The sequence below is a fragment of the Parasteatoda tepidariorum genome, chromosome 8, assembly GCF_982258835.1.
Source record: "Parasteatoda tepidariorum strain Cologne lab strain chromosome 8, Ptep-v5.0, whole genome shotgun sequence".
In the NCBI taxonomy this organism is placed as follows: domain Eukaryota; kingdom Metazoa; phylum Arthropoda; class Arachnida; order Araneae; family Theridiidae; genus Parasteatoda; species Parasteatoda tepidariorum.
The window spans coordinates 111,127,582-111,142,923 of record NC_141762.1 but is presented as its reverse complement, the minus strand read 5'-3'; the positions used below and the strand labels follow the sequence as shown (position 1 = coordinate 111,142,923).

Genomic DNA, 15,342 nt, shown 5'->3' with positions numbered 1-15,342 from the left:
TATATATATATATATATATATATATATATATATATATATATATATATATATATATATATATATATATATATATATATATATCAAACTAAAAGTGGCGCGACAGCCCATAGAGGGCCGAGGCCTACTGTGCCCATCTCAGTTTTCTTGAGCTTGGGCTCTGGGATGCAGGAGCAGATGTTCCGGTAAGGTGGTCAACCGAACGTGAAACCTCCAGTGTTTAGTTCCTAAGCATGCTTGATCTATATATACAGTCAAACCCCGAAATCGATCAAGGCAAATTCAGGCCCATTGCCCACAAAATTTTCGGGGCCCCTAGCAAAATATTTTGAAATTAAATTCCTGAAGAGTTGTCCAAACTCTAAAAAGAATCTATTGAACTGCATGATTCAAGAGAAACATTTTTAAAAAATTTGAAAGTAGACAATTGAAGATTTTTTTTCTAAGATAAAGTTTAAACATCTAAATATGAAAGCAAAATATGAAACAACAAAACAATGTTATATCAGAATAAATAATAGTTTGGTAACCACAAACAATTGAAATCAGTGATTTTTTCTAAAAGTAACTGATCATCTTATTTATTTTAAGGACTGCAGCCTTCCATCTACAGCTTTACATATTTGTTAAGAATAAGATTTTAGTTCTCGTTGGCACTAATCATTTATGAGAGACTTTGTGAATATGCATTCTTGTTGCATTTGCTTAAGCCGTTGGAGTAAAAATGGCACTCATTAAAATACGGCTGTGCTTTCGATATTGATTCGTGCAATGTTTACAAGAGCTTGGTTTATCACAATCTAAAGAAAATTTTAAATAAAAAATACCTTTTTTGAGATAAACTGTTTCTTTAAGTATTTTTTTTTTAAATTTAATAGTGTGAACTTTTTACTAATTTTTGAGGCTCCCCAGAAAGTGTGGGCCCTAGGTCCGTGCCTATTGGGCCTAGGCGATAATCAGGCCCTGGTCAAACCCCGCATGTTTGGAGGGGTTTGACTGTGTGTATATATATAGTCAGACCCCGCTCACACGGTTTTTAGTCAACTCCCGGATATAGTGAACGAAATGTTAGTCCATGTACCTTGACACGAAAAATAACACGTATCATATTATTTTTTGTGTATATAGTGAACCAAAAAAAGAGAAGCTGGATAGTATGAACTTTTTCCTGTCTTCCACTGATTGACACTGGTTGACATGATTATTCTTTTTCTTATAATAGAAATTTTTATACAGCAACTTGTAAATAGAAATATTTTAATAATTTTCGTAAATGGAAATACAGTCAAACCTCAATTTAACGAAGTCACTAAATCCAGATAATAAGTTAGCTATATGGAAAATTCGTTAAATAGAAAATCACCTTTCGAAATACTTAAACACAAAACGGGTTTTAAATTCATGAACACTAGACATAATTAAAATAGCAATTAATGCACTCTTGTAAACTTGTATCAATTCTTGATTTTACAAATCTTAACCATAAAAGAAATCTGCATGGAAAGCAAGAATAGTGCAAAACATTATCCAATATTACACTATCATGCTATATACATTTTCAACTAAGAAAAGGCTAATTTTATGCATAAAAATATAGTTGCATTTATTATAGAAGTGATTTGTGGTTTTAAACATACTTTACCACACGCGTTCTTAAGTTTAATTGCTACGGATAGAATCAGTTAATTTGAACTAACTTAGAGTATTTATTTGAAATGCAAACAAAAAGGTAAAGAGAAGTTACTGCTTTCTTTACGATAAATTTTAGAAAAAACAGTAATATATTTCATAAAGCAGTGGCTTCAAAAATTAATTCAAGGTCAGTTTCCCTATAAAATTAACAAGTTTGAAATGTTCTGAAATATTTTGGAAAATAGGGAAAGTGGTTCTCAATGAAAAGTTCGTTAATTCGAAAATTCACTTCGTTATTTGGAAGTTATTTTACGAAGAAATTTCCAAAATGTTCCTGGTTCTGTGCCGTAACTACCACTACAAATATTAAATACCAAATCACTAGTATATAAGACATGTTAACTTGATTCTATCACTAGGTACCTTTTGATAGATAAAGGTTGACATAGTCGTATTAACCTAACTCCCTAAAATGGTGACCCGGACGTGATATGAACTCGCTAACATGATGGATGGTCCACAATAAAACAGTAAATTTGCCTAATATAAACTGCTGAAAAAACAAAAAAAAAAGGATCCGGTGAAGTATATAAAGTGTCCCGGTAATAAGCATAATAGGGAAAAAATGAGCGAAATGTGCTGCAAAAAAATGAAGAAAAGAAATAAAATAAAAAAGAAAATTAGCGAAATGCTATAAAAACAGAAAATGAAGGAAAAAAATAATGAGCGAAATGCTACGAAGAAAAACTATAATGAGCAAAAATGAATATAAATAAATAAAACAGCATGAATCAAGTTAATATTTCATCGAATTATGAGCACAGATAAAATTCTGGAAGGGAACGTAACTACCACTTCAAATATTAAATACCAAATCACTGGTATATAAGACATGTTAACTTGATTCTATCACTAGGTACCTTTTGATAAGATGAAGGTTGACTCCCTTCAATTTCTCGAAAAAATTTGTAAAATACAGAAATTCGTAAAAATGAAGTTCGTTAAATAAAAGTCCGACTGTATTTCATACAGGAACTCGTAAAATTAAAGATGCTAAAAAACAATTATTTATCACGTTTTATGCATCAGAAGTGAAGCTACATAAACTGACCCTTAAATATTGAAGTCATTCTTTCGAACAATAAAGATTTGCTCTCACTTCGTGGAAATTCGACCTAGAACAAAAACTTACTCAATTTGATATAGTTTATTTGGCTCAGCGTTGAAACAGGTGCTACAGAAATAACTTTTCGCAGATATGTACTTTTTTTTAATCTGAAAACAATAACATTAGTTTAATTATGTTCCCTTATCGGGAAATTTCAATCTAAAAACCTTAAACGAATCCTAGGAAAAAGATGGTCAACCAAACAATAATCAAAAACTAAATTTCAAGTATAAACACATTTATTTATCACTAAAATATTACAAGACAAAGTTGAAATGGAAATTTAATCTGTACATTATGTAAAAAGTTTAACGCAATTTACAAAATTTAACAACTTCAGTTATCCAATAGCGAAATATTCCATTACAATATCAAAATTATGCAACACAACACCATATCAAAATGAGTTACCAATTTAAGTTGGATAAATTTGAAGTGGCAAATTATGGAAAGGAAAAAAAACACATTAATACAATTTTTCTACTTTTTTCACAGCTATATCCCTTATGATCAATACAAATATAATACATAGAATAGATTACACAGAACAGAATATATTACATAGAATAGATTACACAGAACAGAATATATTACATAGAATATTACAGTGAATAAAATACTAAGTTTGAAAAACTTTGACAGGGACAATAAAAGCTTCGGCGACTCAGAGCAGTTAATCTGAAAGTTTGTTTTAAAGGATTGAATCTAATATAAAAATATAATTTTTCTCAACCAGCAGTGAATACAAGCAAAGTCTTAAGACTTACTTAATTTAAAATTTGGAATCTCATATTTTCGCATATTCAGATAAAAAAATTTCCATGAAACAGTTAATTTTCGCATAAATCTGTATTAAAATAAAAAGTTTTAAGAAATTAGAAGCAGGGGTTTTAATTTTATTAATCTGAATGGATCTTTAAATTTTAACAGCTTATTTCCAGAAACATTTGAAATTAAGGGAGAAATTGCAATTAAACTAATTTCAATAATCTGAAATTACATTTTATTTCATGAATTTAAGCCTACACATGAAAAAAGTAAAAATGTATTTATGAAATATACGGGAAGTTTTTCTATGAAATTATAAATCTACTTGATAACTTAAATAAAAGGGGATTTTGATCAAAGTTACTTAACATTAAATAACACATTTAAAAATTTTCTAGACTAATTTAGAAATTGAATTAAATCATTTTGAAAAGGGGTTTTCTCCAATGGATCCAAAGTGAAGAACACCCCTTTTCAAAATGACAAATTCAATATTTAAAAAATTTCCCTACAAAAGGCTTAATTTGTTTTTCAAGACTTTAAGGTATCTAAGAAATTTCTAACCAATATTAATAGAAAATTAATCACTGCTCGTATCAATTAATCACGAATATGTTTACACAACTAGTTTTCCGTAACTAATTTTCTAGAAAAAAAAAAGTCACATTTTGTTTTTAAATTATTCCTAAACGCCACGCTTTATATAACCTCACTCTGCGATCGCTTGTCTGCTCTTAGCCACAAAAGCTTTCTAACAGTAAAAAAACAGGTACTGTGGACACTTTTCATGTAGGCTCTGGAATTACATAAACTAGGTAATATTTTACACAATATATTTAATAGTTTTTGTTAAAAAAATATTTTTTTCTAACATTATCTTCCATTACACAACAACAACAAATGAAAGTCAGTATAACAACTAAGTAAACAATCAATACGGACCTTAGAGTTTAACATTTTATAAATAAGCTGAAAAAATTCTACATGCTATTGCAGGCCTTTGAGCAAGAACAACTTAAATCTATTCACCAAAACTCAATGATTGGAAAACAGGCTTGTTTAGTAATATAAATCTATATGTTGCAAATATAAATCTTCAGTTCCATAAGAATGGAATCAAAACCAGAAGACAAGGGAACACCTGGATCAAACTAGCCTTCATGGAGGACTTTGTTGCAACTAACCCGCATTTGCGTTACATGGTCAGGAAAACCATGAAAGACCTCCCACGGTTAGCCCGACGGTAAGCCACTATCCGTTTACCACTAAAGACATTTAATGTCAGCACTGTGGTCTGTGTGAGTATATGTCTACAACAGCAGATTCTGGAGCCACTTCATTCTGAGCCACTTCATTGGGAGGGCAAAAACTAATCCCCATTTGATAAAGATTGCAGAACAACGTTGAGAAGCTCTTTCATCTGAATGTCACAAACCCATGAATCTGGATAATAAGATTTTTTGTTTAAATAGAGGCTTTGGGTAAGAGTGAAAAATAAAGGTTATCGTCTCACCTGCTAGACCAACAAGGAATAAAGTTTTCTGTTTTTTAAAGATAGTGCAGCTTTTCCTAGATTCATCTGATTCTTTATTCAAAGCTTAGCATCCTTTTCAGTTTCAGTTCCCCAAAACGTGTCCATCAGCAGCATGTCGAGAAGAAGGTCAATTCTGAAAAATACAAGACACACGAGCAGTATCCATGCGCAAAAACAGAAGGAGAAATTAAACAATCCAAACCACTAAGATAGAATAAACCTTTAAACCAGCTTCGAAAAAAAAAGAATAATTAACTTTAAAAGTTTGAATTTTATACCAGATTTAAGTACTTTTTAATGTTATCATAATACATATATATTATTGCACAGGGAGAACACGCTATTTTGGCGTTTTTATGCATTGTTAACTTTTATTTTGAGCTTTTATTTTCATTCAAATTTGAATGCTTTTGTCAATTACTAAAGATTTCTCAAAGTAAATTTTAAGAAATGTCAAAAGAATGCAAACCAAAAGAAAGAGTTCCAGTTGAGTTTTAATTTAGAAATGAACAGAAGAAACTAAATCTGTATTTAAAAATAATACTAAAAAAATTTGAATTAACTGCTAATTTGAAAGATATTGAATAAGATCTTAAAATTACTGAAGATAAAAATCCATCAGAAATAGATTTAAAATAAAGTTAAACAATTTAAATGACTTTGAATAATTTCGTTACAGGAATAATTGAATAATTTTAATTGGATAATTATGATTTAATAATTTTAGTCTTCCAATATTCTGTTAAAAACTTAAATATAACAAGTTTTAAATTTAACTACGGATTTTTACACCTTTCTTACCTTGACAATTAGGGTTTCCATACATTGTAAAATAACAAATTAGTTTATACCTGCTTCACCTAAGCATTAGGTTCATTTATTTCTTTTTCTCATAGAATCAAATTCTGGTGACTTAAAGTGGGTTAACACTAAAAAATTTAATCTCATAAAATTGACTCACTAACAAAAATTTATTAAGTAAAAATAAGCTTTCTTGAAAAAACTCCGTTTGATAGAGAGAAATGTGAATTTAGGGTAATTCCAGGATGAATAACACCTCATCGGGAAGCATAAGCGATAGACTCTACAGCCGTTGGTGGGCCAAGGACTTTCGTATCTTTATAGATCTTCCTCGAAAAGGTATTAGATTCATTTAATTGCTTTGAAATCTAAATTAGTGTAGTCAATCCACGCTGTTCTCTGGGCCAGGATCTAGTGCAGGATCCTTTTTTTGAACATTAAGAAGGATGAACTGTTTTTGAACAATAAGAAGGATTGCTCAATTTGGCAGTAGTTGCCAGCTAAATTCTATACATTTTATTGTTGCAATGCAGCTTGCAATCGTCGTGTAAGTACCTTCAAGTACAAGTGGCATACTTTGCTGCCATAATCCGCAAAATTATACTTCAAAAAAATATCATTTTAAGAAAATTTTGACTAAGCTCAGGTTTCTAAATCCTACGCGAACACAAGTTAAAAAATTTAGTGATTTTCATCGTAAATATGATAAATTAGATTTTCAAATAAATAATTTCGGTATCAAGAAAATTCTTATTCGCAGAGGTAGATCCATGAAGATATAGAAGTTTATCTTAAGAAACCGATTATGGCTTAGTTCAAATTTGGAATATTACAACTGTTCACATTTTCAAAATGCAACATTCTACCACCTAACTAATCTTACCCAGAAGCAATATTTAACCCCTTTTAATAAGAAAATATTATAGACGTCAAAATTCGAGAATTCCGAGCACTATAAACGTTCTTGATCTAAGATTGAACGTTAGTAAAGCGCTGGGTGGTTTTTCAGGGCACGGACTTGCAATCTTTAGTTACAGTCCAGGACCTTAATCTAGCCCACCTCAGCTTAACTAGAGCGAGATGAATAATTTTTGTGCTTTAAGAAAGAAATCAGGCTGCAAACGCAAGGGTTATTCAGAGACTTCGGGTCACGGACTTGCGATCTAGCGTCGCAGTCCAGGACCACCCAGTTCTTTCGATACCCCGAGGCTTACTGCACCGAAGAACGGAAAAGTTCCGAAACGGCTAACAAGTGTAAAGCTCGAAGAGGGGAGTGATATACGGCCGTTCTGCTCCAATTCGGATTTCACACTTGTACACACCATCAACGGAAATTTTCCGTTTCATAACACGTTCATCAGTGATTCACAACGACATCGCGATGCATTTGCAAACATCAGGAATTTGCTTCATTAAATATCGGACAAAATCAATAAGCCAAAAATTCTTCCTTGATAACATTCATAGTGCTAAAAATCCTCGTTCAAATTGGATTTAAAGATATCCCCTATTTAAAATAACGACAGCTTCGACAATTTAATGCTATCAGTGAGACTCAAAAAAACTATAGATAAGAGAACTCTAGATCAGAGAAAAATGTGGATTTATCTGAGGATTTATCCAAAAAGTGATCCGATGAAGTTTTAGCTCCCCAAAACATGTCCACCAGCACCATATCACCAAGACTGTAAATTCTGAAAAATACACGACACAAAAGCTGTACCTATGCACAAAAAATGATAAATTAAATCTAAACTAATGAGGTAGAATTAACCGATATTATGGATAGTGTTCTCTACACTAAGGAGCGCTGCTGGCCCTTGACTGCCTATACTTCCAGGTTACTGTTTCTTGGTGTATTTTAAAAAAAACTTGATCACAATATGATGATCATTGAAACGCTGAAAAATGAAGAATATATTAGATGAAAAGTTCCTGGAAGAGCAAAGGAAGAGAAAAGTTTATCGTCTCACCTACTAGGCCAGTAATACTGCGATTGAACACTTTTTTGTCATTTATAACTTCAATTTGTTCCTTTTTCCATAGACCAGTATGAGGATTTATCCAAAAATGATCGGATGAAGTTTTAGCTCCCCAAAACATGTCCACCAGAACCATATTACCAAGACTGTAAATTCTGAAAAATACACGACACAAAAGCTGTACCTATGCACAAAAAATGATAAATTTAATCTAAACTAATGAGGTAGAATTAACCGATATTATGGATAGTGTTCTCTACACTAAGGAGCGCTGCTGGCCCTTGACTGCCTATACTTCCAGGTTACTGTTTCTTGGTGTATTTTAAAACAAACTTGATCACAATATGATGATCATTGAAACGCTGAAAAATGAAGAATATATTAAATGAAAAGTTCCTGGAAGAGCAAAGGAAGAGAAAAGTTTATCGTCTCACCTACTAGGCCAGTAATACTGCGATTGAACACTTTTTTGTCATTTATAACTTCAATTTGTTCCTTTTTCCATAGACCAGTATGAGGATTTATCCAAAAATGATCGGATGAAGTTTTAGCTCCCCAAAACATGTCCACCAGCACCATATTACCAAGACTGTAAATTCTGAAAAATACACGACACAAAAGCTGTACCTATGCACAAAAAATGATAAATTAAATCTAAACTAATGAGGTAGAATTAACCGATATTATGGATAGTGTTCTCTACACTAAGGAGCGCTGCTGGCCCTTGACTGCCTATACTTCCAGGATACTGTTTCTTGGTGTATTTTAAAACCAACTTGATCACAATATGATGATCATTGAAACGCTGAAAAATGAAGAATATATTAAATGAAAAGTTCCTGGAAGAGCAAAGGAAGAGAAAAGTTTATCGTCTCACCTACTAGGCCAGTAATACTGCGATTGAACTCTTTTTTGTCATTTATAACTTCAATTTGTTCCTTTTTCGATAGACCAGTATGAGGATTTATCCAAAAATGATCCAATAAAGTTTTTGCTCCCCAAAACATGTCCATTAGCACCATATCGCGATGAATAAAAAATACTGAAGCAATATTTACCTCCTCTTAATTAGAAAATATTAGAGACGTCAAAATTCGAGAATTCCGAGCACTATAAACGTTCTTGATCTAAGATTGAACGTTAGTAAAGCGCTGGGTGGTTTTTCAGGGCACGGACTTGCAATCTTTAGTTACAGTCCAGGACCTTAATCTAGCCCACCTCAGCTTAACTAGAGCGAGATGAATAATTTTTGTGCTTTAAGAAAGAAATCAGGCTGCAAACGCAAGGGTTATTCAGAGACTTCGGGTCACGGACTTGCGATCTAGCGTCGCAGTCCAGGACCACCCAGTTCTTTCGATACCCCGAGGCTTACTGCACCGAAGAACGGAAAAGTTCCGAAACGGCTAACAAGTGTAAAGCTCGAAGAGGGGAGTGATATACGGCCGTTCTGCTCCAATTCGGATTTCACACTTGTACACACCATCAACGGAAATTTTCCGTTTCATAACACGTTCATCAGTGATTCACAACGACATCGCGATGCATTTGCAAACATCAGGAATTTGCTTCATTAAATATCGGACAAAATCAATAAGCCAAAAATTCTTCCTTGATAACATTCATAGTGCTAAAAATCCTCGTTCAAATTGGATTTAAAGATATCCCCTATTTAAAATAACGACAGCTTCGACAATTTAATGCTATCAGTGAGACTCAAAAAAACTATAGATAAGAGAACTCTAGATCAGAGAAAAATGTGGATTTATCTGAGGATTTATCCAAAAAGTGATCCGATGAAGTTTTAGCTCCCCAAAACATGTCCACCAGCACCATATCACCAAGACTGTAAATTCTGAAAAATACACGACACAAAAGCTGTACCTATGCACAAAAAATGATAAATTAAATCTAAACTAATGAGGTAGAATTAACCGATATTATGGATAGTGTTCTCTACACTAAGGAGCGCTGCTGGCCCTTGACTGCCTATACTTCCAGGTTACTGTTTCTTGGTGTATTTTAAAACCAACTTGATCACAATATGATGATCATTGAAACGCTGAAAAATGAAGAATATATTAGATGAAAAGTTCCTGGAAGAGCAAAGGAAGAGAAAAGTTTATCGTCTCACCTACTAGGCCAGTAATACTGCGATTGAACACTTTTTTGTCATTTATAACTTCAATTTAATCCTTTTTCCATAGACCAGTATGAGGATTTATCCAAAAATGATCGGATGAAGTTTTAGCTTCCCAAAACTTGTCCACCAGCACCATATTACCAAGACTGTAAATTCTGAAAAATACACGATACAAAAGCTGTACCTATGCACAAAAAATGATAAATTAAATCTAAACTAATGAGGTAGAATTAACCGATATTATGGATAGTGTTCTCTACACTAAGGAGCGCTGCTGGCCCTTGACTGCCTATACTTCCAGGTTACTGTTTCTTGGTGTATTTTAAAACCAACTTGATCACAATATGATGATCATTGAAACGCTGAAAAATGAAGAATATATTAGATGAAAAGTTCCTGGAAGAGCAAAGGAAGAGAAAAGTTTATCGTCTCACCTACTAGGCCAGTAATACTGCGATTGAACACTTTTTTGTCATTTATAACTTCAATTTGTTCCTTTTTCCATAGACCAGTATGAGGATTTATCCAAAAATGATCGGATGAAGTTTTAGCTCCCCAAAACATGTCCACCAGAACCATATTACCAAGACTGTAAATTCTGAAAAATACACGACACAAAAGCTGTACCTATGCACAAAAAATGATAAATTAAATCTAAACTAATGAGGTAGAATTAACCGATATTATGGATAGTGTTCTCTACACTAAGGAGCGCTGCTGGCCCTTGACTACCTATACTTCCAGGTTACTGTTTCTTGGTGTATTTTAAAACAAACTTGATCACAATATGATGATCATTGAAACGCTGAAAAATGAAGAATATATTAAATGAAAAGTTCCTGGAAGAGCAAAGGAAGAGAAAAGTTTATCGTCTCACCTACTAGGCCAGTAATACTGCGATTGAACACTTTTTTGTCATTTATAACTTCAATTTGTTCCTTTTTCCATAGACCAGTATGAGGATTTATCCAAAAATGATCGGATGAAGTTTTAGCTCCCCAAATCATGTCCACCAGCACCATATTACCAAGACTGTAAATTCTGAAAAATACACGACACAAAAGCTGTACCTATGCACAAAAAATGATAAATTAAATCTAAACTAATGAGGTAGAATTAACCGATATTATGGATAGTGTTCTCTACACTAAGGAGCGCTGCTGGCCCTTGACTGCCTATACTTCCAGGATACTGTTTCTTGGTGTATTTTAAAACCAACTTGATCACAATATGATGATCATTGAAACGCTGAAAAATGAAGAATATATTAAATGAAAAGTTCCTGGAAGAGCAAAGGAAGAGAAAAGTTTATCGTCTCACCTACTAGGCCAGTAATACTGCGATTGAACACTTTTTTGTTATTTATAACTTCAATTTGTTCCTTTTTCGATAGACCAGTATGAGGATTTATCCAAAAATGATCCAATAAAGTTTTTGCTCCCCAAAACATGTCCATTAGCACCATATCGCGATGAATAAAAAATACTGAAGCAATATTTACCTCCTCTTAATTAGAAAAAATTAGAGACGTCAAAATTCGAGAATTCCGAGCACTATAAACGTTCTTGATCTAAGATTGAACGTTAGTAAAGCGCTGGGTGGTTTTTCAGGGCACGGACTTGCAATCTTTAGTTACAGTCCAGGACCTTAATCTAGCCCACCTCAGCTTAACTAGAGCGAGATGAATAATTTTTGTGCTTTAAGAAAGAAATCAGGCTGCAAACGCAAGGGTTATTCAGAGACTTCAGGTCACGGACTTGCGATCTAGCGTCGCAGTCCAGGACCACCCTGTTCTTTCGATACCCCGAGGCTTACTGCACCGAAGAACGGAAAAGTTCCGAAACGGCTAACAAGTGTAAAGCTCGAAGAGGGGAGTGATATACGGCCGTTCTGCTCCAATTCGGATTTCACACTTGTACACACCATCAACGGAAATTTTCCGTTTCATAACACGTTCATCAGTGATTCACAACGACATCGCGATGCATTTGCAAACATCAGGAATTTGCTTCATTAAATATCGGACAAAATCAATAAGCCAAAAATTCTTCCTTGATAACATTCATAGTGCTAAAAATCCTCGTTCAAATTGGATTTAAAGATATCCCCTATTTAAAATAACGACAGCTTCGACAATTTAATGCTATCAGTGAGACTCAAAAAAACTATAGATAAGAGAACTCTAGATCAGAGAAAAATGTGGATTTATCTGAGGATTTATCCAAAAAGTGATCCGATGAAGTTTTAGCTCCCCAAAACATGTCCACCAGCACCATATCACCAAGACTGTAAATTCTGAAAAATACACGACACAAAAGCTGTACCTATGCACAAAAAATGATAAATTAAATCTAAACTAATGAGGTAGAATTAACCGATATTATGGATAGTGTTCTCTACACTAAGGAGCGCTGCTGGCCCTTGACTGCCTATACTTCCAGGATACTGTTTCTTGGTGTATTTTAAAACAAACTTGATCACAATATGATGATCATTGAAACGCTGAAAAATGAAGAATATATTAAATGAAAAGTTCCTGGAAGAGCAAAGGAAGAGAAAAGTTTATCGTCTCACCTACTAGGCCAGTAATACTGCGATTGAACACTTTTTTGTCATTTATAACTTCAATTTGTTCCTTTTTCCATAGACCAGTATGAGGATTTATCCAAAAAGTGATCCGATGAAGTTTTAGCTCCCCAAAACTTGTCCACCAGCACCATATCACCAAGACTGTAAATTCTGAAAAATACACGACACAAAAGCTGTACCTATGCACAAAAAATGATAAATTAAATCTAAACTAATGAGGTAGAATTAACCGATATTATGGATAGTGTTCTCTACACTAAGGAGCGCTGCTGGCCCTTGACTGCCTATACTTCCAGGATACTGTTTCTTGGTGTATTTTAAAACAAACTTGATCACAATATGATGATCATTGAAACGCTGAAAAATGAAGAATATATTAAATGAAAAGTTCCTGGAAGAGCAAAGGAAGAGAAAAGTTTATCGTCTCACCTACTAGGCCAGTAATACTGCGATTGAACACTTTTTTGTCATTTATAACTTCAATTTGTTCCTTTTTCCATAGACCAGTATGAGGATTTATCCAAAAATGATCGGATGAAGTTTTAGCTCCCCAAAACATGTCCACCAGAACCATATTACCAAGACTGTAAATTCTGAAAAATACACGACACAAAAGCTGTACCTATGCACAAAAAATGATAAATTAAATCTAAACTAATGAGGTAGAATTAACCGATATTATGGATAGTGTTCTCTACTCTAAGGAGCGCTGCTGGCCCTTGACTACCTATACTTCCAGGTTACTGTTTCTTGGTGTATTTTAAAACAAACTTGATCACAATATGATGATCATTGAAACGCTGAAAAATGAAGAATATATTAAATGAAAAGTTCCTGGAAGAGCAAAGGAAGAGAAAAGTTTATCGTCTCACCTACTAGGCCAGTAATACTGCGATTGAACACTTTTTTGTCATTTATAACTTCAATTTGTTCCTTTTTCCATAGACCAGTATGAGGATTTATCCAAAAATGATCGGATGAAGTTTTAGCTCCCCAAAACATGTCCACCAGCACCATATTACCAAGACTGTAAATTCTGAAAAATACACGACACAAAAGCTGTACCTATGCACAAAAAATGATAAATTAAATCTAAACTAATGAGGTAGAATTAACCGATATTATGGATAGTGTTCTCTACACTAAGGAGCGCTGCTGGCCCTTGACTGCCTATACTTCCAGGATACTGTTTCTTGGTGTATTTTAAAACCAACTTGATCACAATATGATGATCATTGAAACGCTGAAAAATGAAGAATATATTAAATGAAAAGTTCCTGGAAGAGCAAAGGAAGAGAAAAGTTTATCGTCTCACCTACTAGGCCAGTAATACTGCGATTGAACACTTTTTTGTCATTTATAACTTCAATTTGTTCCTTTTTCCATAGACCAGTATGAGGATTTATCCAAAAATGATCGGATGAAGTTTTAGCTCCCCAAAACATGTCCACCAGCACCATATTACCAAGACTGTAAATTCTGAAAAATACACGACACAAAAGCTGTACCTATGCACAAAAAATGATAAATTAAATCTAAACTAATGAGGTAGAATTAACCGATATTATGGATAGTGTTCTCTACACTAAGGAGCGCTGCTGGCCCTTGACTGCCTATACTTCCAGGATACTGTTTCTTGGTGTATTTTAAAACCAACTTGATCACAATATGATGATCATTGAAACGCTGAAAAATGAAGAATATATTAAATGAAAAGTTCCTGGAAGAGCAAAGGAAGAGAAAAGTTTATCGTCTCACCTACTAGGCCAGTAATACTGCGATTGAACACTTTTTTGTCATTTATAACTTCAATTTGTTCCTTTTTCGATAGACCAGTATGAGGATTTATCCAAAAATGATCCAATAAAGTTTTTGCTCCCCAAAACATGTCCATTAGCACCATATCGCGATGAATAAAAAATACTGAAGCAATATTTACCTCCTCTTAATTAGAAAATATTAGAGACGTCAAAATTCGAGAATTCCGAGCACTATAAACGTTCTTGATCTAAGATTGAACGTTAGTAAAGCGCTGGGTGGTTTTTCAGGGCACGGACTTGCAATCTTTAGTTACAGTCCAGGACCTTAATCTAGCCCACCTCAGCTTAACTAGAGCGAGATGAATAATTTTTGTGCTTTAAGAAAGAAATCAGGCTGCAAACGCAAGGGTTATTCAGAGACTTCAGGTCACGGACTTGCGATCTAGCGTCGCAGTCCAGGACCACCCAGTTCTTTCGATACCCCGAGGCTTACTGCACCGAAGAACGGAAAAGTTCCGAAACGGCTAACAAGTGTAAAGCTCGAAGAGGGGAGTGATATACGGCCGTTCTGCTCCAATTCGGATTTCACACTTGTACACACCATCAACGGAAATTTTCCGTTTCATAACACGTTCATCAGTGATTCACAACGACATCGCGATGCATTTGCAAACATCAGGAATTTGCTTCATTAAATATCGGACAAAATCAATAAGCCAAAAATTCTTCCTTGATAACATTCATAGTGCTAAAAATCCTTGTTCAAATTGGATTTAAAGATATCCCCTATTTAAAATAACGACAGCTTCGACAATTTAATGCTATCAGTGAGACTCAAAAAAACTATAGATAAGAGAACTCTAGATCAGAGAAAAATGTGGATTTATCTGAGGATTTATCCAAAAAGTGATCCGATGAAGTTTTAGCTCCCCAAAACATGTCCACCAGCACCATATCACCAAGACTGTAAA

The 15,342-nt window shown here is 33.7% G+C and overlaps 1 long non-coding RNA gene across 1 annotated transcript; it reads right to left on the bottom strand.

Moving 5' to 3' along the window:
• Positions 1-4,465: 4,465 nt before the first annotated feature.
• On the bottom strand, positions 4,466-11,026 carry LOC147806688 (uncharacterized). Its single transcript, XR_015428511.1, has 2 exons — positions 5,079-11,026; positions 4,466-5,008 (listed from the first exon to the last, which is right to left on the bottom strand). It is a non-coding gene; the product is annotated as an uncharacterized LOC147806688 (long non-coding RNA).
• Positions 11,027-15,342: the final 4,316 nt, after the last annotated feature.